Source organism: Xiphophorus couchianus, chromosome 23 (assembly GCF_001444195.1).
Source record: "Xiphophorus couchianus chromosome 23, X_couchianus-1.0, whole genome shotgun sequence".
NCBI classification, from domain to species: domain Eukaryota; kingdom Metazoa; phylum Chordata; class Actinopteri; order Cyprinodontiformes; family Poeciliidae; genus Xiphophorus; species Xiphophorus couchianus.
In genome coordinates, this window is record NC_040250.1 from 4,095,484 (window position 1) to 4,121,489 (window position 26,006).

Genomic DNA, 26,006 nt, shown 5'->3' on the forward strand with positions numbered 1-26,006 from the left:
TGAGAGATGCCTGCGGTTGTGTTTCAAAGGATTTGCACATAAATCTTTGAAGACTCATAAATTTGAAGTCCATGGGTGCATTGACAGCAGCCCTGTTTATTCCGCTTTAATCAAACTCTAGTCCATTGGCTTAGAGAGTACAGTTTGTTTAGAGAGGTTTGAATGCACAATCAAACTGATATGAACCAAAAAAGCAAACTTTGGTCCTCCTACAACTTAGGTCTCAATTTAGTTGAAGCATATGGTTTAAATGCATAAGTGAACCCCGAGCAGACCGGAGAACACTCCAAAACCACGAATCGGACTACAGCGCACAGCATTCTGGGTAAATACGACAATACAACAAACACACAGTCTACCACTTACAGGAGAAGTGGCTCATGGTCTTTTGCCAAAGACACAAGAGAAATTCTACTACTGCTAAAATATGATGGCACTCCATTCTTGTTAAAATCTTGTGAAGAAGGAAGTTACACTCAGTTTCTTCTTCAGAGGTTTTCCTGTTGTTTCCTTCAGTGGTTCTTGGTACTGCGCTACCACAGGCAAGGAGGTGAACAGGTTTTTCAAAGGGTTTTGTTGGTTTAACATAGTGGAGTGTGAAAGCGGACTGGACTAGCTGAAAATGTTACAAACGTTGCAATTTTGGTCCCCAATCGAACCGAGTCTATTGTATTATGAGGTGTGAAAACACCCGATGGATGACTCCTTTTTCTTAGCAACACCACAATTCAGCTTCCAAATAAGTCACAAGGTTTTAACATGCAATCCTTCCTGAACCTCATAAGTTGTCACTGATTCTCCTTAAGCAAACAAGGAGAACATGCTTTTGCTCGAGTTTTAATTTGCCATTCACCAGAGCTACCTTGCTATAGTTTCAGTTCAGTTTGTAAGTTGAGTCGGATGATTTATGCCGCAACTAGAACATAGTATTAAGTTAATATGGCCTTTCAGACGGCTAGCGATTCCTTGTGACTGTATAAAACACATCCGCTTTGGGGGAAATGACAAACTAAAATTGTTTACTCTCAAAAAAGGTATTGTAGGAGTCCAGAAGTACAGAGTTCACTGACAAACCAGCTTGTGGGTATGGTGGTGGGATTTCCGGTACATTCTCTCATATGAATACTCGATCTCACGAGTCCGGTGGTCGAGTTGGAACCAGTATGTCAGGAAAAAATCGGATCGGTCTGTGAAGAGTCTGATGGAAGTGGCGTGTCTTGGTCTTTGTCTTGAATGGCCTAAATTTTGATTACAACAATTTTACAGCACAACTAAGCTGTTAAATGGAAGTGAAATTTATAATCATAAACATATTTTACCTTCTGGTTAAAAACGGAGTTTAATTGAAATTTCACTGTTACAGATTGTTTTTTTGCCCTTATATGTCCACCTGCGGTGTAAATAAGAAAATGATGGAGATATTATCATTACCCTCACTTCAGTTTCTATTTACACTTCTTGTTGTCTCCTTTGCTTCCTCCTCTCTACCACAGGACCTTTATTTAGTCTCTTATCCACTCATCTCTGTCTTAATGAAATTTCCTGAGTGCTGATCAAAGACGGAGTCTGTGTTCTGTCAAAGAGGAAAGTAGAATGTCACGGTGATCTCAGAGCTCCAACTCGGGCTGCTTTCTTTTGTCTTTCACTTCTCCTCCCTGAAAAATTGCACACACTCAGAAAAGAAGGAGTTTCAGTCTAAAATAGCACATCCATCAGAGGACTTTTATACACATTTACATTGCAGCTCAGGACAAGAACTGGCATGTTTGCTGCTGTTTTATGTAAACTGATAACTGTTCGTTTCGTATCCATCAGCACAAATCCCCCCCACATGCAAATTTTGGCTAACCCTCTCCTCAAACTCCAAACCCAAACCCATTTCTGGCACACTTGTGGAGAGCTGATCCATTGCTGCGGTGGGGGATGACAGCAACTTCCTCCACCTCCATAACTGGTTGCCGTCTCATTTCAAACTCCATTAGTGGTGTGGCAGCTTAGAAACACCCTAAGTGTGTAGTTTCATGTGTGTATTTGAGTAAAAAAAAGAGAAAGACACATCAACAGGAAGAGAAAAAAACACTATTAACAGTAGGCGGGGGGTCAAGCCTCAGGGTGGACAGATGGGAAACCCCCGGCTGCTCTCAGGAAGTGCTCCCCTGTGCAGCTGAGAAATCAGATTACCTCCTCCAGCTCACATCCCCTGCTGAGTGAGTTTGTCTATGTATGTGTGGTTGGTGAGTTTCACGTCATATGTATAGGAAATATATACAAGAATAGCCAAATGGGCAGCTAGACACCCAGAAACCCCAACTCTGTACACAATATCAGCACTCTGCCATGTTTCAGAGTGCTGATATTGGTCGGTTTGCACCACCTCTTAGTGGTGCAAACCGATGCTGGAAGCTATTTCCATGTAGATGTCAGGATACGATGGAGCAGATGAAGATTAATGAGACACTTGGGTGTCAATGAAGTTATTGTCAGGTTTTAGTGGCGCAGAGGAGGTTCCTACGGGGGCCTTGACTTTTTGATAGAGGAAGAGGAGGAAGCCATGTTTACTTTTAAATAGCAGATTGGTTATTGTTGATCTCAACTAGTATTTGTACGTCAGCCAAAACGACCCCCCCTCCCCTTCTTCCCCCAGTAATCAGTCAGAGATTGTTCATTTGTCCCCAATCTATAGTTGCTGTCTTTGGTTAAGAGCGTTTATATCTGGTTCCCTCTGAGCCATGTTGGTAGTAATATGTGCAAAGGCCAGAGAAAGTCACACCTTTGTAACAAAACAAACTTTCTTTTGGTAGTTTAATGAAATTACCAAAAGAGTTTTGGTACAGAGTTTCAAAACTACCAAAACTGTGTTTTGAAACTACCAAACTACCTGAGTTTGGTAGTTTTCATTCAACTTAAATCAAATGATTCATTAAATTTAAATCATTTGACAATGATTTAAGTCAAATTGAATGATCAATTTGACTTAAATTATTCAATATAAGTCAAATTGAATGATTTATCATTCCAAAATGTACAAATTTTAATAGATAATAATAAGAATAATTTACACAGAAACAAAGCAAGTACTACAGATCAATATCCTAAAACCAGAGTATTTGATCATAATCAGTTCAAAATGAAAATGTTACTCGACTTGCAACGTAATTTCACTCAATTAATAGTGTCATTTAATATATATTCCTGCTTTTTACTCCTTAAGCACACTTGTAATGGACATATACAGTATGTTAGTAAAAGCAAAATATGATGTAATTAAAGTTTAATTGTTATTTCTTTATGTACAAAACATGTTGGCAGTCTATCTGAAAGTAAACTCCAGAACCCCCTCAAAGCTTTCCAGGTCCTCCAAGGTTAGAAATCATTAATCTACTGCATTCTCTTTTCTGGATATCTGTGTGAGATAATGTGCTAAAGAAAATACTTTAGTCTAAAAATGCCTACACCAACACCTCCTTCCACTCTATAAAAAAAGTCTCCTACACTTCCTCTCTTCTTTGTGCCCCACCTCTGACCTGCCACAGCCAAGCTCTGATGATTGATTAGCACCACCAGGAATATTTGTCCACCCTGTTCAGCAGAGGAAGAAGCCCTGTCACTGTGTTTGTGAAGCAGCTGTCCAGTGAGCTGGTTGTTGACATGAACATGCAGACAAACAAGAAGTCCAAAAACTACATTTCAACATATTTTCCTCCCTTAGCTGGTTGTCACTGGGGATTCAGAGTAATTACATTGTTCAAAGTCTATGCTCTGATTCTTGATCAGTTTCCGCAGGTCCAGATGTAACATCTTATATGGCTCATAATAATGTTGTTCAGTTTATGATAGAACACAAAGACATTTGGTTTGCATAACAAAACTATAAAAAGCAATAAAACTGTCTTAATGACTAATTCATCAAACTATTATTTCACATTTTATTCTGTAGGTTGTAGAAAACAAACCTTGTCTTCAAATATTTATCTTACTTTATTGTTTACTTTTTGGTCACTCCTTCTACTTCCCCACCACTTTAGCCATTAGAAGCTACTCTGTTAGCTCCACTCCTGTGAACTGTTAGAATTAAAACATTTGTTTATAATGTAAAACCCACTCATTTACAGTATTTGTAATATTTTAGTTATATGCCTCATTATTAACCCATAATTGTGCAGACGAACTGTGCATTGACTGTTCTCTGCTAATTCTTTTTTTTTTTTTTTTTTTTACTATCAAAGTCTTTAAGCTAACATTGCTAATATTGCTGCACATGGAGCATTCATATAATAGTACAGGAGTTTACCGCCTTGATAAATACAATTTTAAACAGAAACAGTCAAGGTTAATGGCATTGATTATATTTAGCTCTACAACCTCCATCCTGACATATTTTACTCTCTGCACTTTGATGTTAGTTATTCATTTATCTGCACTTTTATCAGATTTCTGCCCTGAAGTCTACTGCTGGTGTTGTAGTGTTGCTTCTGAACAGAAGATGGTGCCAAACCAGACATGGTTCACTTCAAAGAAAAACACGTTTCTGAACAGACCATTTATAATAATTGTTAGCAACTTTAAAGACATTTTCAAATATGTCTTGGTTCTCTGAAGCTAGTGGGAAATGGTCTTCACTTCAGATCAGTAAACATTTCTGTGTTTTGTGTATGTTTGTGTCTTTGCAGCTTACAGAAACTTTACATGCAAGTTTATTTTGAAGCTTTTTATGCCATGTGATGCAATTTTTGCACAAAGTGTATCACTTATTTTAGTCTGACCTCATTTTATGTTTATTTTTGTGATGTTTTATGTACCTCTGAGGTTCTGAAAGTTAGTTTTCAGTTATAGATGTGAGAGACAAGTCTCATAAAAGTTTATCTATAAAAAAATCTTCCGAGTTACATAGTTTTACTTTGAAAAATGATTCAATGTCCCTTCACAAGTTGCCTCTTGATGACATGCTTTTTTGTGGATGTCAACAAACTTCCAGGATAATTCTGGCTGGATGTTTGGCTACTCTCCTTGACAGAATTGTTTGAGTTTATTTAAATGAGTTGGTTACCTGGCTTTTAAGCATTAACCAACTATGATTTATCATCCTGTTGGTATGGACTTTGTCTTATCATCATGTTTTAAGAATCAAACCATTAAAGTGAGGTGAAGCTCAAGTATTCAGAGGAAGTCTTAAACTGTTGATGCTGCTACTATTGTGTTTATGGTTTGAGTCCTGGTGATTTGTTGGTTTTCCCCTGACTTGAATGACCTGAATGTTTTGCCAGGAAACACCTAAAGCGAAACTTATATTTGTCTGTATCCAAGAGAGCTTCATGTTTGTTGTTCGTTGTGTGTTGGCTCATATGAATGCTTCTGTGATTCTTCCATTCAGTTTGTACATTAAGACTTTTCCTTTCTTCTGAAAGACTATTTTCAACACCCACAACTTTTAAGACTTAGCTATTAAGCCTGGCATGAGGGCATGCAAGGATCCTTAGAGTTTCCCTGTCTGAATGGCTTTTGTTTTGTCTTTTCTTTAGCATAAACCTCCTTCTGAGCCGCCCTTCCACTAAACAGGAAACTACCCTTAGCAAAAAGAGTGCCTATAAGCCAGCCAGTCAAAACAGGCCATATTTTATTTTGTGCTGGACTGACGTTATCATCTCCCAAGCTTTGCTCTTCTCTCGTGACGAGCCAAGCATGATGGAATCTCTATTGATGCTGTCTTAAAGGATTAGAGCTTATTCACTGTTTTTTCCTGACTGCACAGTTCTGAATAGAACCCTGCTGCCACAGTGCCGGGTGTCCTACTGACGCTGAGCTGCCATTATTATCTGCACTGTAGCTATTAGCGTGTCTGAACTCAGAAAGTGTTTTTATTCATATTCTCTTTGCTTAAAAGCTTTTCATCTCTGAAATATTTTACGATATTCAAAGTATTTGGAGCCTCTCCCATGTTTCTAAGATATAGGATACAGATTTCCATTTGTTTCTACTGAAGTGCTAAGAAAAAAGTTGCATTTGGAAAAAAGAAAAAAGGTTTGTGTGTCTTTGCATGCAAGAAATGGGATACCACCTAGGGATGAGCTCAGAAAAGGTGTGTGTGTGTAAGAGAGAGAGAGTGTGTAAAGGGGGAGCAGGATCCCAAGGCAAGTATCAAACTTCAAGGACTGTATTAGTGTCAGCTTACACATTTGTGCATCCAGTACCACCACAATAAGTCTCCAATCCAACAACATACAGAGCACTAAAAACCTGTATAACCAGACCTTGCTCATCCAAGAGTTTTATGAACAATAAAGCTTTCTTTCCTTTGGTTTGCTGTCATAATAAAAGGGAAATCTTACTGTTTTCCATATGAGTTATACCTGCATGTCAGATTTTACTAGTTTGTTTTCTGTCCAGGTATTCATCTTTCATCAGGTACTTTTATTTTGCTGAACAACAGTGGGAAAGACATGGGGATGCGAGAGGGAGGTGTGTGTGGAGGGTGGGGGGAAGCTGTGTTGGAGAGAGGGAGGGACAGGAGGAAATGAGGGCTCTTTGTGCTCTGCTACCTGGCAGACATCTCCAGCATGTGTCGTCTTGCCTTTTGGCAAGCTGAGACCACCGGCGCCCTTGGAATGCTCTCAGTTCAGGAAATCTCGTTTATTCTCATAAATGCTGCTCCTAACCCCGCTCTTTCCAATATACTGCTGAATAGCTTGTATATTTTTTGTCGTTTTCATCTAAGTTTGTCTTTATTTCACTGTAATCTTGTTTCTCTAGTATTTGGTCGAAACACGTTGCTTTCTATATGAAAAACTTTCTCTATGCTTTTGTGGACTCTGTTAATGTGTAGTCAATGTCTAGATGTGTAAACTAGAGAGAAGAGGGAAAGACAAGAAGCAAAGGACCCGGGAATTGAAGCCTGGCGATCACCAGTTTACACCAGGCATCGCCTTGAAATGGGTTAGTTTTATACTATGGATAACAGGACACACCTTCAAAATGTTCCACTCTTGTCTTATCAGTACATTGAATATTTTCACAAAAGTCAAGTGGGTCATAAATACTTTTTTGGCAAATGCTACAAGGATGCTATTTTTTACAACTTCTATTTATTATTAAATCATTAACTCTGGCAAGAAAGACCTGCGGTGCTTTACGTTTTCTGTGTTATTTTGTGATCTCCTGGATGTGTCATTGATGTTCCGAGTAATTTTAGTAATCCAGCCACTCCAAGAAAGATTCAGCACACATATTCAGTTATCTAAATATGTGTGCAGTAGTGTCAATACTGCAAATGTCTTATGTTGAAAGAACTCAAAAACCTATGTACACATGCAAATTTGTAACTGACTATTTTACATCTTGAATGTTATGTTGAAAAACTAACATTTATTCTATGATGAAATAGCTAACATTCTGAAACAGCAAATAGCCTTTTGTTGAAACAGCTAAGATCTTACATTTGGCTAGCAATGAAACAGCTAACATCTTGTGCTGAAACTAACTGACTAATCAAATAGCTAGCTATGGTAAAACATTTAACTATCAGCAAACTAACTTACAACTAGATAGTAGCTAGGGAGTTATATCCACATAGTGTTTACATTTTTCAACATCTTACTCCAATTGTGGGTTAAATATCTGACACAACAGGTTTGTGTACGGATAGGCTATATCAGTGCAATGAGAGTTATTGGAAATCATAGCTAACATTTTGGAAACAATAAATATTTTATGCTGACACAAGTTAATTTGAACTTAGAAATAGAGGATGTGTAGGATTGAACAGTCTGAATAATAGATACATATTGAGTCTTTTCATGATTGATGGGGAGAAACTGATCTACTTGGTGTATCTCCTGTCTGTTCAATTATCATGGAATAGGAAGGAGTCATCACTCATCACCACCAGGATACAGTCAGACCCTCATACAAAATAGAAGTTGGTCAGGGGGCCAGCTGGGGGTTTCAACAAATAATGCCCTCTTTGTATGTTTGAAATATCCCCTACAGAAGCCCCCTGAGCCTAGCTCTCAGCTCTGGGGATCCCAACACCACATTAAGAGCTGCTTACAAGTGGATAAGGTGTAAGACTGAAGGAGGAGTGGAGGGGTGGTGCGGTTAATGTCTCTAAGGGAGCTACAGTGTGCCTCCTGTTTTTTTCCTGTGATATAAAGCCAGTTTGTGCTCTCGTTTCTGAGCACATCAACAGGTTCAGTGCCGTGTTCAGAGAATGCTTAGACAAATGAGCTATTATTTGCTGCAGTTATTTCAGTGGGGACTGACCAGGCCAGTGGAGAAATGGGTTTCTGCAGTATATCCTTTGCTGGCTTTAGTCGTCTTCATCAGGATTAAGTTACCCATTGAGGACGACTATTTGGCTGTCAGAGCTTGGGTTCTGTTTCGATGTGCTTCTGCTCACTTTTTTTCTGTGCGGAATAGGAATTATTAACACGAGGACTGAGACATCAATGTATGGTTAATGTTTAACTTCCTCATGTAGTTATATTTCAAACAACAGTATTTCATCATGAAGTTATTGTGGCCCTAAAATATGTGCAAAAATACTCTTTGTATACAGTAGATGAATCAAATGAAAGACACTGCATCTTTCTTGTTATGTGTCCTGATTTATATTTAAAAGTTTCTTCTAACTTTTAAATGCAGTTCATCTACTGTTTATAGTAGATGAACTATAAACAGTAGTTTATAGGACCCAAAGTTGGTTCTTGAGGGCCGGCATCCTGCATGTTTTAGTTCTCTCCCTGGTTTAATTCACCTGGATCAAATGATGGCTCGTTAGAAGGCCTAAGAAGAATACTGACATGCTGAAAAGGTTGTTGGTACTACCAGGGGGAGAACTAAAACATGCAGGATGCCGGCCCTCGAGGACCGACTTTGGGCACCCGTGTCTTAGACCAAAGGAAAATCCAAGAGAAAAAAGTTTGTACGTCCTTTAAGCAAAACCTAAAAAAATGTTGATTAGGCTGCTTTAAATGATTCTGAGAAAGGCAGGATACTCTGAAGCAAGACATAAAAAATTTGCCTGTTACTGTAACTCCTATATACATTCTCTAGAAGCCTTGTTGGTTTCCCAAAATTACTTGTTTTATTTGGCTAACTCAAAGGTAACTGGTGCATGGTGTAGATTATTGGTGTTTTCATGAAATGTCTTGTTGATTAAACGTTTCAGCACTTGTTAGTATACTTTGTAAAATGTAAAATTTATCATTATCCAGCCCATATGTGTTAATTTTGCTTTAGCTGGCCAAATTTGTTCATTGGTTCCCACAAATGTAAGCAATGTGGCAGCGATTACTGAGATTTAGTTGCAAAGATGTTTATCCTTTGTTTGTTTAGGAAGTGGGTAGTGCTTAACTACATAGGATAGCGCCAATGACCATTCCTGACCTCAGAAGTTGCACACTGCATAAGCTTGGCAGGCTAGAGCAGTTTGAATTTCTATTACTATCCATATCCTCTTTGGTTGCTTTGCTAGTGGAAGAATAAAACCATGAGAGGTTTAGTCCATGGAGTTTGCAAATTAAATCAGTTCAGGACTTTTTTATTTGAAAGAACCTAATAATAGTTAGCAGAGGTCAGGAAGAGAGATAGAGCAGGTCTTTGGGGCCCTGTGTCCCTGCTACAAGGACTTGGCAGATGCGACGGAAAGAGGATGATGGCAGGATGTCACCTCATTTCCTCCTCCACAGGACCTGCTTGATGAATGACCGTGTGAAAAGTTTTCTGTTTTTACGTCTGTTTGTGTATGTTTCTGTTAATAGTGTTACAAAAAGAGGGCATCAGCAATTTTTTTTGTTGGTTCCCACCTTGTCATCTCTAAAGCCAAAGTATTTTATGGCTTGTCAGGAAGTTCCCCGGAGCTTTTGCATGCCTGAAAAAAAGCCTTGACTCAAGTGGGATCGGGGGTTGAACTGGTCGAGGGAATGTCCCACCCATGAAATGCCCTTGTGTATTTGTTGTGTCAAAAGGGCATCGGGAGGTCCCGTTCTAAATCCTGTTGTCTGAGAAATCAAAGAATTTCTGAGCCTGTCCACTGTCCTTTGGGTCAGTCCCCAGAACTAATCTCTTTCATCTTCTCCCTTACTGGCTGGGAGGGTGAGACGGGTGGTTATGATGAGGGAGCGCTGGGGTTGTTAGCACCTCTGTGTCCTCTTCCTCCTCTGTGGCCCCAGGGAGAAGTGGCTCAGCCCTTCTTTACTATCCCCTATACCTCCACTGATCCCTCTGCACTGCTTCCTCACCTCCCCTCCCTCTCAGCTTGGAGCACAACTGCTTGTTTCCTCCCTCCCTCTCCTTTCCCTCACTGGGCCTCTGAAGTTGGCCTGCCTTCACTTTGGCTTTCCCCTCTTCCTTCCTTCCTCAGTTCCTCCACTAATAGCTCCCTTGTTCCTGGCTAGTCAGGGCTGCCAGTTGAGCGGTCATTCGTGGAAGATTCATTCCCGGCACGGTAATTGTAAACAGACAGAAGAGACAGAAAGGGACCTTCAAACATTTACTGCTCGCAGACAGAAAGCAGAGTGGAGGACCTCTTAGCTCTGTCTTGTTCTTGAACTCCTTTATGATTCTCACTTGTGTTGTTTTTGTTTTACCTATCTTTCACTCTTATCTTTATCATCTTTATTGCCTCAACCCACAGGCCTTCCCTCCTTTTCTGCTTCACTCTTTGTCCCTCATAATTCATGCACTGCTTTACATGCAAAGACAATATGTGTCTTGTTTCTCCACTAAATGTTGCATGGAATTATGTTATGTTCTCAATTGTTTGCGAGAGCCCGGCTACATAATCGAGTTGCTGTTTGGCCCTTTTAGAAGTGGAAATGCAAAGTAAATACAATACATAAAGTACCTTTTAAGACTGAAAGTTGCATTTTATTGAGGATTTTTATGACAGGTTGACACAAAATAAGCCACAGGGAAAATTCTACAGTATTCCTTCTTTTTTGTTTGTTTCTGTACAAATACAAATCTATTTTCATAGCTTTTGATAAAAATGTGTTACTTAATTTGACCCTGCAATTAACTCAAATAAAAATGTAAACGGGGTCCCACCACTAATTTAAGTATAAAATCACACTAAAATGTTAGAAAATAAGCATTTTTGATCATTTTAAAGTGACATATATGTATATTCTTTTAAACCTATAAATTTCCATTGCTGCCTCAGTGACGAGGAAATGGGTTTGTTAGCTTGAGGAAGCAGTAAACATGAGACAGGATGACACAGTGGGAATGTGTGTGTAAGTGAGAATCCACTAGTGCCAGGCAACCGGACCTGTCCCTGACCTCAAGTGATTGCTCCCTGAAGCCCGGCTGCAAGCCGTCAGCAGCGGTTGCTCTTTTCCCTCCTCTTATCTCCTCTTCCTCTGTCCTCATTTTCTCTATTCTTTTTCTTTCCCACACTTATCTCTCCTGCATACTGAAAGTCCAGCAGTAGTTGTTTGGGGAAAAGATCTCCCTGGTGTTATCACACTCGGCATGTTTTGGAACCAGCAGTCTTTACCCCTTATGTCTGTTTCAACAATCATGCAGTTACAGTTTCCAGCTGCTTTCTGTGCCTTTTTTTCATTTAAGGTCATAGGGGCCGCTATAAACATACAACAGTGTGCAATGACTTTGTATTACACTCTGTTTTCACTCATTCTGCTTTTTGTTGCCTGCAATAAACACGACTGTTGTTTATTGTGGTTGTGGGTAAACATTCGTATTAAGATCATGTGCTTTTATGAAGACATCTTTTAGCGTGGGCAAATTCTCATTTTTCATACAGAAAGTAATATTTAAAGGAAAAGTCAGCACTGGTTACATTTTCCTGTCCTTATGATGTTGCTGGACTTTTTAAATGACAAAGATACACAATGAAGGCACATTGTTCCACTTTCTACATACAGTATGAAAACTGTAAGTAGAGATTTAGAATATATTGAATGGCAGCCACCGCCACAGTTTCAATGTTTGATCTCAATTGATATTGAAGTCAATGAAATATTCAGCACTAACATCCCAGCTAGAGTGTAGCCCTAACATAAATATTGGGTATTAAGGCCTAATGTGGGGAGAAAGAAGGAGACTGACTGTTTTCTGCCTGTACTGCCCTTGATTATAGTGTATGGTTTCTTTCAAGACAAACACGGCGCTCCAAAGAGAGTACGGCCAATTGGTCCAACCCTGAATTGAAGCAAAGGGAAATGGAGAGAAACCAATTAGGAGACGGAAGCCACTAATTAAAAGCTGCATGCTCTACAGATTGCATCAATTTTATTTTCTTTAGCAATGGCCAGAGCCATAATTTTAGAGCTTGCACGGATGCCAGTTCACATTCCAGGACAGCTGCCTTCTGTGTTTTTGCACAGAGGCAGCACTGTCTGTCTGCACTTCTCCCTTGTTGGCACTTCAAGCTGAGGAATACAAACAAAAAAACACACAAACCAAGAATAGTTGGAAAAATCCTTGCCATTCAGAATAGATGAGAAACCATTCATTAGAACTTTACAACAAGAGTCTGTTTGCAGAAATGTTTCCACTTCCTGGATTAGGTTCCTTGGAGTGCCGCCAGTACATTTTGTGTGTTGTGAGTCGGAGATTGCATTATGCTCGAGTGGTTTGGGTGGTTAACCAATACGCTTGCTTTGGAAGGCTGCAGGGAAACGTTGAGCACCTGAGGAAAGCCACAGGGTTTCTCTTGAACAGTGGGCTCACAAAAGACTTGGGCCTGCACTGGCAGAATGCTTCCAAAGTAATGCTGTTTAGTTGGCAGAATGACCCAGAACACTTGTCTTTGGACTGCTATAGTAAACCCAGGATACACAAGGCATTTTTTGTTCTTTTGTGGTCAAAGCAGACAGGCAGCACAGAAATAGGTATCCAAGTGAGCCAAAGCATCTCTAAACTATTTAAACAGTTCCTTGGCAAATGTTGGAGTGCAATAAAATCAGCTCTTTGGAGAAGTTTTACAGTCTTGAATACAACATGAAGTAGATGAGATAAGATCTTTATGAGAAATTATTTAATTCCTTTTACTGGTATTGATTTTGTCGTCTTCCCGAAAGTAATCCAGGTGGTTTTTGTAGCACCCAAGATATAAAAGTGAGTAAACACACCAGTAGATGGCCACATAGCAAACAGACCCAAAGACCCCATGGCACCATTTGCTTGGGCAGTTATCCCATTTTGTCAGAATACACAAGTGTGCGGTGACTCCTCTCGTCATTGCTTCCTTTTCAGCAGCACCCACAGTGACACTCCAAGGAAGATTAAGTACTTGAACATTTTTTCTTTTTTTTTAGATGCAGAGAAAAGTCAAAAGAGGGGAAATATATAAGACCTTGTCTCTTTCCTTCCATTCCAGTAATGTTTTTTCCAGACCTCAAATGCTGGAGGTTGACCTTCCTTCTCAAACTGGATTTTTCCTGTGCCCTGCACCTTGGATTTCAGGAAATGTACAAAACAGGATAACCCAGCAACATATGTCTTGTCAGTTTTTTTCTTTTCCGAGAAAACACTTGAGGATCTAATGACATCAGCAGCAGAAGCTACCGTGTTTCTCCTTTTTTTGTGTTCTTTTGTAATTTTGTCAGAGTGGTATTCTAATCTAAGCTCAGTAAAAATTAACATATCATAAAGTGCTACACTGACATGCTAAAACTTGAGCTAACATAATTGTTTTTTATTAATGGAGCCATCCTCAACTATTCACCCTTTGTGTTAAAATAACCTTTACATAATTTCAAGTTTAATTGTAGTTAAATAAAAATTTATAAACATCCACCCCATAGTATCAGTACATTTATTGACCGGTAGTCAGTGAAGAAAATTAGATATAACAAAATAATACATTTTAATTGGACAGTACTCACTGATCTATGCATTGCACATTATTTTATAAGACAGAGGGAGGAATCTTTTAATCTCCCAAGACTGTCAAGAGACCAAAGTCCTCTCTTAGGACAAGGTTGATAGATGTTGTGCCTGGTTTGTTGATTTGGCCATAAGCTTTTCATTGCCCTGTTGAATAATTAAATTTTTTTTGCCACAGACCACCATGTTTTTAATTAAAATTTTAGACCTCAGAAGCTAACGTACATCATCCCAGATCCTCCTTCATATTTAATAATATCCCCCATCATGCTATTGGATCTCCTTGTACTTCAAGATTCACAGATTTGCGTCTGTAAGGCTCTGTTGTTGCTTTCCTTCAAGTTTGACAGTTTAGTTTCTTTTCATCTCCATATGCTGAACTATCTCACAAAAGAATGAACTAGTGTTTCAGTAATTCAACTGGTGGCCTCCTTGAGTATTAACTGTAATGTCCCACATGGTCATATGAACTTTAAATATTGAAAAAACACATAGAATACACACAGAACACTTAATTTTACATCTTTCACTCCAGTATACATGTACTATTCAACACTTACAAGATCTGAAAGAACTTGATGTTCCTCAAAACCAACAAAACAGCTGTTTTTTAATCCACAAACAAAAACCACAGGGTAATATACAATGTGACAACCGCTTTCGTTTCATCTGGCCAACATGCACAGACAGAGTCCTAGCTGCGTCTAACAAACTTCACATGCTTGTGTTCCTTTTGGGTAGGATGTGATAGACTTACTCTTACCAAACCTTAAAAAATGGATAACATGTAGACAGGATCTATCTATGTTATATTAATTTTTTTTCTGATTCTACATATGAACATATTGAAGAACATTGAAAAAGACAAATGAAAAGCCAGTAAACAGGCCTTGCATTACGATTATGTGCTTTGGAGCCAGCTGCCTCCAAGTTTGATGTGACTTGCATGTTGAAACGTTCAAAGCTAACGGTCCCTGAGCTCCTCTGTAATTAGTGGCCAAAATGCCTTGTTTGTTACTGAAACCAGTATGGGGTTTGCATATTGTTCAGGACAGAGGCTCCATTGAAAAACACAGGAGCACATTTCACCATTTTCTGTATTCCTGGGCTCTTTTCATTTGGATGATTTTCCACGATGCAGCCACCATTGGAAGTGGACTGTACAGAGTATGCTATCATTTTACCTCTAAGCATGTGACTCTGCCATGTATTGTATTTTTAGCAGTTATTGACTTCATAAACTTTATGCCAAAAGTGATAAACTCTTAGATATTTAAAAACAGCATTCCCACCCATTTCCTCAATGCGTTTTTAGTCAGACCGGGTTTCATTGGAACAGCTGGTCTCTGCACCTGTCACTATTTTTGGTTTGACCATAACTGTGTTGCATTCATCGTTCTACTTTCCAAGTTCCTTTAACATGTTTGGTTTTTCCTTTTCCACAATCAAGGGGGAATTATCTCTCTTCCGGAAAAAAGAGGGAGCCCACTAATTTTAGATTGACTTGATTGAGCCTTGAGGCCAAAGGGATCAAACCCACATCCGCTGAAAACCAGGGATGCTAATTCTAACCATAACATAGCTAACATATGTTTTGCTCTCCCCAAGCACTGATTTGAAACCTGCTTGAATCTGAGCTTTGGGTCGGCTGCCTTTTCCACTGCACTCGCTGCAAAGGACCTTTCTTTCTTGTGGCATGTTTTGTATGTATTGGCCCACCATGTGTATATTTATAGAGACTGGGTCATGAAACATGTACATAGAATACTTGTTCTTTTCTAAAGTTATTTCTCTAGCCATTTCCTAGTCCTTTATGTTTTTGTAAGTGTCATTGTAGACATTTTAATATAACATAATTCATTTTCAGGATGTTGAACCTTAATTTAACAGAATTTGTCAGGAACCCTGTGTAAACGTCCTTGTAAATTTCAAGTAAAGACAAGGTCCTATGAAATCCATTTCGCTATTAACTGGAAAGTTAAAGAGGACTTTATAAAATCCGGAGTATACAAGCAGAGTATAGACTTTTGAATTTAATGACTTCTCTGTTTTTATCCGTCTCTCATCTATGCAGCAGCACAGAGCTCAAGCTGTAATAAATAGTAGGGTTTTTATTCAGTTTTTGTGCTGCTACAGGTGAACATTTTGACTTAACAAATCTATTGTTTATGCCTTCAATTCCACAGTCTTCAAACCAATATGAGCAAGCACAATTGTTCAATGACAAGAAAAATGTGTAAACACATCAGTTTATGTGAGCTCTGAGATCTTGGAGATATAGATTGTCTTCCACTGAGTCCTACATGACGTACCCAAAGTCTGTTAGGTTTTACCTGCAGTAGAAAGGCTTTTGTTCCTGTGTACAAAACCTGTTGACACCAGACATTTTTGGGATTTCATCTGTCTGAAACATGTTGGTGTTTAATATTGCAATGCTACAGACAAACACAATCAGCATTACCTTCATAGAGCTGCAAAGGTTGTTGCTTATTGATATATGGAAAAAGCTTGAAGGCAACTTTTAAACAAATGGTTTTACAGTGAGCAGGATAATTCTCAGGTTGAAACAGTAAATCTTCCTATGAATGGATGCCCCAGCTAATTCAGCCTGAGGCCTTAATTAACAAGATAAATGTTCAAAGTTTGTGACAGTAAAGTGAAAAAGAGTCTGAACAAGTATGGCTGATTTAGAAGGGTTGCCAGAAAAAAGATGATTTTTTCTAAAAATAATAAAACGAATATTGTACCTGGCTTACAAAGTGGATTATGAAAGAATTAGAAGACTTCTCTGGCCAGAGACCAAAGTGGAGATATTAGTTCTTGGGAAAACATTTAGTTTGTACCTAGAGTGAGAATTTCAACAAATGTTGTGGCTTCTTTTTCTCATTGTGGCCTTCAGCTGTGAAATAGTCTTCCAGAAGACCTGATGGTATCTGGGAGTTTGCAATTTTTATATAATCAACTTATGTTTTATCATTTTGCTTCTTTTTAAGTTATTAATAGTTGTAGAGACATTGTTTTTCCTTTATTGTAAGTAGAGATTCAAGACGTGAGGTTAATCCACAGCTTTGCATCACTCATTTTGTAATGAGTTCACTGCTTGTAAAAACTTAGATATAAGCAAAAAATAAAAGTTGCCCCAAACTGCAGCACGTCAGCATCTAATAACAGACATTCAATAATCAAACAAGACCGTCCATTATCAGAGGTTTGTCACCAGAAGCAATGCAGGGATTCTCCAGGCATGGAATGAAATGCATGACGAATGGTCAGCCTCCTGCTCTATCTTTGGTGTCTTCAAAGGAAGCCTAGTAATAATATTGCTAGTAGTGGTCTGTCCCCCAAGGGATGCTGTGGAGATGCTTAACTGTAGCTGACCAATTACTTACAAAGACAACCATAGGAAGAAGGCACTTGGTGTGGATGCCAGAGGAACAATCTCCACTCCCTTCACCCGCCCACCCATTCAGACTAATGGCTCCAAGTTAAACTCTGATCCACAGCTGGCTGGAGCCCAGAGGCCATTCTCAGCTCCAAATCTAGCTTGCTGTCGCCACTTTTCCTGTTCAAACTTACTGATACTATAACTTGCCAAGCTGAAATTTTACCACGTGTTTATTGGTTGAGGGGGGATTTGATAAACATAGGTTTCAGGGACTTTTGTTGTTTTTCTTGGGGAAAAATGGGAGGAAGTCACTGCATATATCCTGCAATTTTTAAACTGCAATGCACAGGAGAAGGCAGTTGCTCTCAAATGGAAAACAGTTTCATTAATGACACTTACAAATCATATTTATGCTTTCCTGAAACGACAGAGCTGTTAAACACGGATGTTTACCTCTAAGCTCCTATTAGCTGCCTGCATGCCTGTATGCCGTGCAGCAGCCGAGGCTTTTAAGCTTGTATATTTAGAGTCTCACAGACAGGAGACTTTTCAGGCGCCTGATATTTATTGTTTGCGAGGCGCTATAAAACAATGGGTGTTTGTGGATCGGCAAAGGCAGGAAGTATACGGGATCCTTTTTGGAAAATACACACAGCCAAGTCACTTCATTAGTTTTCTCTTGTACAGGAGCATGAGAGGGATTTAACACAATCATAGTCAATAAGGGAAGTCAACTAGCTAAGAGTGAGGTACTATTCATCATTGCAGACACTGAGTATGTTGCCAGTTGAGCGAGCAGTCTTGTGTCATCTGTAGAGTCTTCCTCAATCCTTGTGGCTTAGTCACCATCTGGCCAGTGTTTCCATGCTAAAGCTGTGAGATGAGTAGGGTCTAATTCCTACACACTAAAGCATTACCGTCTGTCCAGGGCCCACAGAGACAAGATGGTCGCCAGGTGTCTTCCTGTCTTCAAAGTGTCGGTGTCGTTAATCATGCCCCCTGCCCCTTCTTCTTTGTGTCTCACATGTGTTTTATTTTCCCGCACCCTTGCCACACATACTCATCTCTTAATCCCTGTTTCTTTATTTTTCGACGGTCTGTCACCCAGCTGCATTTCCTGCGGGGTTTATTTACAGTTTGGGCCCAATTGGAACCACATTGGGGAGCAATGTGCCATCCTAATGAATTCACTCTGATCCAAGTTGGTGCGTGGTACACAGCAAGACTTTCTGAGGATATAACCCTGTCTGTTCATAGTTAATGGTGGTGTTTGTTTTCATGTCTCCAACTTTATTTTTTATTCTCACCATCTTCAGTCTATCAGCTTTTTCAGAGAGAATTTAACTTTTATACCATGTATGTATGACTACCATGTATGAGCAAAATTACATATCCCCAAGGCCTTTCATGGCTTCAGCAAAGTACTCGTCTAGCTTTATAAATGTAGAACTGGGGAGCGGCATTCACGAGCTTAAAACCTTTGCCAAATCCGTTTCAGTTTACAAGCCAGCAACAATCCAAACTATAAGTTAGTGGGGGAAAATAAGTGTTGAATATGTCATTTCTAGTGAGGCTATAGACATTAAATTTACACCAGATGTTGGTAACAAACCAAGTAATGGACATATCTAAAAAATCTACTCAAATACCTCTGTAGGTCAAGTTATTTATTTTCAGTAAATTAGAATACTACTAAAAAGTTTAAGTCAGAAATTCAGTACAGACTGATGTTTTCAAGTCTATATGTCTCCGAATTATGGTGATTTTCCACTTGCAGCTAATGAAAACACAACATTTGAGATTATAAGACATCAGAAGAATACAAATATATAACTCCAATGCTGAAGTGCTGGCTTGATTAAAGTATGTTTAACCCTTGCTTAAAGTTTTTTTTTCTTTTAATCTGAAAAATGAAATAAAAATCTTTCTAAAAAAATCTTTAGAAAGATTCTAAAGAAATCATTGTCTTGCTGAGCATTCATTAACAAATGCTGAAAGACAACCCACACAATGATATTCCCACCTCGAAACTTAAGACATTGGACAGAGATGATGTCCAATGTCATGTTTGTAATGATATTGAGAAAGTTCAGTTTTGTTTTTATAAGATGAGACAATATTCTCCCAGTATTTAATGGACTTCTCCAAATGTTCCTCAGTAAACTTAAACAAGTTACAAAATACTTGTTTTTCAGCTGTGGAGTCTTGTGAAGTGAGTGTGACTAGAGGTCACTTCAGTTTAATGCAGTTCAATTTTTTTTGATTTTACAAAAAAACTACATCTTTTAATTTTGGTTATTTTTGGAGGTGTTGATAAGTCGGTGTCCTATGCCTTTTTGACAACCTAGAATCTAGAAGAACTAGAAGACAAAGGGGGAGTGTTAATGTAAATTCTACTTTTCTGAGCTTTTTATCATATTATAATGTTTTATCCCCTCATCAAAAACATACCCGGCGTGCTGCTTTGATTCTTTTAAGCATGTTTGAGAAATCTTTGAAGGCATCAAATTATGAAGTTACATTTCTTTTACGTTCTGTGCAATATATACAGCATTTCTATAATAACTGAAGGTAACATAGTTACATGATTGTACAATTTTATTGCATAATGTGCCTGAAAATACATAACACCACCCTTTGTCTTGCACTCAAAAGGCTTGCTTTGCTTTCCAAATACTGACAGATTTCAACTATTTTCTTGCTTTCTATTTTTTTGACACCTTTACTCACACCTATTATTTTCATTTCATCATTATTCTCTTATGCATAATTTATGAACTTATTTGTTTTGGTTCCTTTGTGTGTGGGTTACTTAGGAACCATTACAAGTATTTTGTGCTGTGACGCAGAACTTTTCACCGGTTTGTGTTTAGGGAGATTTGTTTTTAGTCGTGAAGATGTGCACATCCTCCATGTGAACTCTGGTTCTTTGTAGTTCTTGTCAAGGTTGAATCTGTATGTTTTTTTCAGCTCTTTTGGAATGTAATTTGCCAGATTAGCTGCCAAGGTCTGGTTTCATTAACGGTGCAGAGGGTGCACTTTTGATGCCCTCAGTGACGCAAGCTGAACGGGTAGAAAAAGAACTCTTTCCTTTGGAAAAGCACCAGAGGGACTATTTCTGTAGCTTTAAATTGTTAAACGGGGGGATTGGGGCAGAGAGAGGAAAGAGAGAGGGCGGGGGGGCAGCATTCGGTTGTGAGCAGCAGACCGTTTCACGTGCCAGATCTGTAATGCTTTCCTCTGAGCTGGGAGCTGGCTGAACTCTAGGCCGTGGCGTTCCGGGAGAGGAAGTCCCAAGCCTGGGGAGTTTCAGACATCCTGTTTTCGGAGTGCCATTGGCCAGTATCAGAGCTGTTGCACCTGCAGACTGCAGGATCACATCTGCCAAAATAGCAGGAACAGCAGCCAAACGTCATGCAGTTGTTGGGTCTCAGAAGTTGCCTATCATTCTAACGATAGTTCAAATTGTTATATGTAAAAATAAACACTCCTTTAATTTTTCTTCCATCTCAGCTTTGAGGTATTTTATGAGGATATCACTCTGAAGTAGCATTTTTTTTCATCAGCATTTTATAATACAGCATATGTTCTCATCTTTTCTGTCATTTTAGAAACATTTTGTATTTAAATGAAAGAATGCACCTAACAAAATTCCCTGATTCACTTCTTATGATTATGTAACTAAAGAATGCATCTTCCATCAGTACTATTCAGCTCTTTATCAGGGATCTGCTGTGATGTAACAGCATGTTTACTTTCTGACCAGCTCTCTCTTGTTGAAGACCCCGGGAGCTAATGGGTCAGGAAGTTTGGGAGATATAGCGCTTCCTTGATTGTTGCTATTTAGTACAACAGGAAGAGGTCTGTGTCAAGCCCCAGATCATTTCTTGATCAGCCTGGTGTATTTATTCTGCCTCTTGTTTACCGGTCCACATCGAATCAGGTCTTTCCTCTGCAAATGGCTGCTGTGTATGTGACCTTTATCTCAGGGTACTGTACTTTGGTCACACTGAACAATGTGCACTGCATTTGTTTCTTGCAAATTTTGCATTAAAATGCTGGGATTTAAGCAATGGCAAAAGCAGGAATTCATGTGAATGTTTTACAACTGTTGCTTTTCTCTTGTAGTGATTCTCATACATTGTTACACACTTTAAAGTGCGTGAAAGAAAATGCAGTGGTGTCATAGAGCTGTGGGAGACTCATCTGGCAACCGTTAACTGGACAGAATGGCCCTAAATGCTGAGGGGGCTAAACTTCTAACCCCAGGAAAACACCAATAGACCCTGGTGGGCTAACTTCAAAGGACCAGCACATCAAACAAACCCAAGAGTATAGATTAGAATAAAAGAAAAAAAAGTTGAGTATTAACCCTACCATTTGTCAGTTTGCTGATTTATATAGATTTTGATCCCATTAATAGATTTTTTTTTTTCTTAGCAGACCACAGGGTTTATGCATTACACTTAATAGTAGGTGTGGACAGTGTACATGCAGGCTATTTTTGCTGCTAATATGTTGCACCATTTGGACTAAAGTCATATTTAACATTTCATCTCATGTATAGGTGCTTACCCATCTCCCCATAAAACTAAACATTTTGTTGCATATGTCTGTATGTTTTATTATCTATCTTCAGCTCTTTTATATCTCTATATACCCCTCTTCTTTCCCATCTGCACCTCCCTCCAGCCCTGACGCTAGCTTGTCTGAGTGGCCTTTTGCCATGCATTCCTCCCTTCCCTGTTTGGCCTCTGTCTCAGGAAGTGGCCCAATTAGTGCATAAACACCATGGAGGAGATGAGGAGGCGGGGGTTGGGGTTTTCGGGGGGTTAGTACTGTTGATGGTGATGGTGGTGGATAGGGGCTCCAATTACGTCTGTATGGACGTTCGGGACCATGGTGTTGCATAGAAACTCATGGCCCCAATTTACTATATATGCCAGTGTGTCCCCCACAGCGGTGTTGGAAATCTTTGATGGAGGGAAAACTAATGGTGTGAGATTCAAGTGAAAAACCGGTAGAGCAATGATTCTCCAATTTTTTTACGTCAAGTTTCCATGACATTTTAAAGCACGGCTATGATGGAGGGTTATTTATTGAAAACGTGTTATGGTTTATCACAAAGACATAACACATTAAAAAAATATATGTTAATGTGAACTTGTATCCTTTTGCTTAGGACTCTAAAAGCCTGATAGGTATAGTAGTTAGCATTGGGCACCAATGTTAGCATGCTAATGTCATGGCTGACCATAGCATTAGCATTAAAACCTGTCAAGTATAAGGTCATTTAAACATTGAAACCATGTAATTGGCAGATGGTGTAGTCTTCTGTCTAACTTGGCATCAAATACAGAACTATTGTTTTAAATGTAGAAGCATGTGTGCACATGATTTACCGATAGCACTGCCATGCTAGTCAGTCTGGTATATTCCACAGTATACAACCTTTGCATTATATTTTTTCTGTGCCACTTACCAGTTTCTAATAGACCGGATAAAAAGCTGTGTTTGAAATTTCAAACTTCTTTATAAATTGTTTATATACCATTAGCCGAGTACAACCTCAAGAATGCAGATATTAGCTGCTAAAGTTGTTAATAAAGTTAACATGAGAATGGTGAGTGTAAATTGTCACTTTGATAACTAAAAATTGCATCAAGGATAAAGTAATTGAACCAAACACATTTACAATTGCTAGTACAATAACTTTGCAAAAAAAACAATGCTAAATCAGAATAATGTTTTGAAGAAAGGGCAGCTTCACATTTTTGTCTCATTAAAAGGAGTGAACACATACTACAAACTGTTATGACTGGGTTTTTAATGCTCTCTGACAGAAGAACAACAAATTACTGCTCTACAGAGCAACCTTCTGGCCGACATAGTCCAGTGCCAACTGATGTGACAAATTAGCACAAAATAAAGTTGAGTCTAAATCAGAGGCCAACAAGTTCAAACTGCAGTCCTCGGATCTGAAAACAATAAATCTACCAGGTTTAAAATGGCTTGTATAAAAAAGGACAAGTATACAGATCATTCAGCATTTGTATTTCCTAGTGAAACATAATCAGGTTTGTTTACTGATTTTGATCTATTTACATCCTGCCAGACCTCTTTGTACTTTCATTCAGACTATGTTTGTATGTATACTGCAAGTCTTACTTTTGAGTTTGCAGAACAATATACGATTTTTGTCAATATGAGTACAATTAAAAGGTGGCATGTTCTTCTTTGCACTCAAGTCAAGTTACATGATGGAATTTCACTTTCTCTTTTTGGCATGTTATTGTTTGCCTCAACTGACGTATGCTCATGAATCTGCGGTCAAAACTATTTGTTGAATGAGTTCTACAAACTGTGTGCAGTGTTGCCTCAGGGTAGGAAATGAGTTATTTGCCAAACAAGCACTCCTCATTAGCCTTTTTTGATGATCAACTCAAGCTAAATATTTTATAGCTAAGAGCCTATCTAGTTTAATTTTAAGGAGTTGCTTTTATTAGGAAATTTCCAATTTTTTACTGCCGTTTCACTTTATATAAGCATGCAGTGGACAGTATTTGTATTTCCTCTTGCTGCATTTTTCTATACAGTTGTAATAAGTTGTATATTTTCCATCTAAATATAATTTTTGTAAAGTTTTCTGTATGGGAGATTTATCTGGTGCAGAAGAACAGCATGCCTTGGAAAAAAAATATTCACACCGCTTAAGCCTTTTGGCATTTTGTGACACCAATACTTTACAAGGCACTCTAGTTTGTTTATATAGTCCACCTGGTTACAGATTTTCTGGTCATTTGGTCGCAGAGGAACAGAGTCAACCCTCATTTCCTGGTGCAAATGGGGAGGTGTACATACGTACGTCACAGCCCTGGTGGATAAGCGAACATGGTAACCATTAATTCACCTGTGGAGGGACAGATTAAACTCTATGACCCCAAATAAAAAAATAAAAAAACAATGTCCACTTAGTTTGTGTTGATTGATACTTACTAAAGGAAACAAGTTTATTTAATTCTCTTTAACTTAATTTTCAAAATTGGGATGTCCTTATCTTGCCTTCTTCTCAATCAAATCAATCCCTTGGTATTTCTCAGGTTTTTTGTGTCCCTTTCCCTGATGTTTCCATCACTGGGGATGCTCACAACGATCACAATGGCAGTTTATCAATGATCATACATCAGCATTCTCTCTGTTTGTATCGGGATGGATCTTAGTTTGGTCATTCTCAACCGCCTTGGGACGTGATTCCCACTTTGACTTTGGAGTCTCCAATTCGGATTCCACACAGATGTTTCTGTACACTATACCAGCGACTGGTTTCCATTGGTTCCATTGCTTCCCTGCTTTGTGGTTCTGTACTGTATGTGTACAGCAGAGCAGTATTCCATATGGCTGTCATTGTGGATGAAATACTTTGGGTAGACCTTCTGAGAAGCACAGAAATACCAACGCGAACTGGAAAAGCAGTTTAAATGCACTTCTTTTTACACAGTGCACAGTTAAAATCTGGAGCTCAAATGGACTTCTTTGAAACGAGGGACAGCTCAAATTAAGTTTTGCTTTGGCTAAATTTTCCAACGGAACATTTATTAAAAGTATGATATGAAGCTTTGGTTACTTCAGAAAAAAAAAAAAAGAATGTAAGTATGGTCATTGGTGTACTAAGCATTAGGAAAGGGGCAAAAAGGCTGAAATGGACAAATGATGTTTTAGGAATGTTGCTGAAACCAAGCAGCTCACAGGATATAAGACAGTAAGTGTTATATTATCTAAATTGCATGAACACAAAGCTTGAAACAAGATCTTCCAAATTACACATCTCAGTGTTTGCTACATAAATAGTCATTTCCGCACACAGACCCAAAAACGAGAAAAAAAACATGCCTCCCACTGAAAATGGGATTCCTAGTCGTAAAAGTCAAGCTATTCCTGGTATGCACCACTTTCCACACCAGATATCACATATTTCACTTCCGTTCCTGTTTTTCTCTTCCTCTCATTCTTGACAGACAGTAAAAGCCACCTCTAGTCAAACTGCAAGCTGCAGGATTTAGTCTGACAGACAAATTGCAACTCTTAAGACTGGGACGGCTCGCCCGTTGTCATTGCAGTAGTTGAAGCCTCATGCATGCACACACACACATATAGTGGCCTACTTCCAGAGAGATTTACAGATCCCGAAGTGCCGCAGAGTTACAGGACAGCAGAGGCCCACTCTGATGATGGCCTTCGACAGAGAGAGGCACGTTGGGCCCTGGGTTAGGGGCTCTAAAATGTTTTGAAGTCATAAATACCTGAAAGTGCAGTAAAGCTGTCACAGTCTTCCTGAAGCAAACATCCACTCTTATAGGAACACACTCTTGCAGATGGAGCATATTTGAAGGTGTCATTAAGAGCTACAGAAATAGGAACCATATTATAAATGTTTTTTACTTTGCAATGTCTTACTTTTTTATTTGGGTTTCTGTGAAACATCTGTGGCATGCATCGGTTAGAATACACAGTACACCCTTCTACAACTTCCCGTTTAGTCCTTCGAGTTTAAGGGACACACTGGGATCTTTGACTTAATTCAATTTCAAGGTGTATATTGATCTTATGTATTGACCTGCTCACTTCAACCTTGCACAATTTTGCACTGCTTTTGTAAAATATATGTGTGGAGTTTTTTAAAGATCAACATCCTATGAACGTACGCTTACAGATGTAAAACGTTCACTGTTTGCTGATATGAAGTTTTGGTTATTTCAACAGAAATCAGAGGTAT

The 26,006-nt window shown here is 38.8% G+C and overlaps 1 protein-coding gene across 2 annotated transcripts in view; it reads left to right on the forward strand.

Annotated features, from left to right (window-relative positions):
• afg2a (AAA ATPase AFG2A) overlaps positions 1–26,006 on the forward strand; it is a 114,126-nt gene that overhangs the window by 40,227 nt on the left and 47,893 nt on the right. The gene's annotated exons all lie outside the window — the stretch shown is intronic.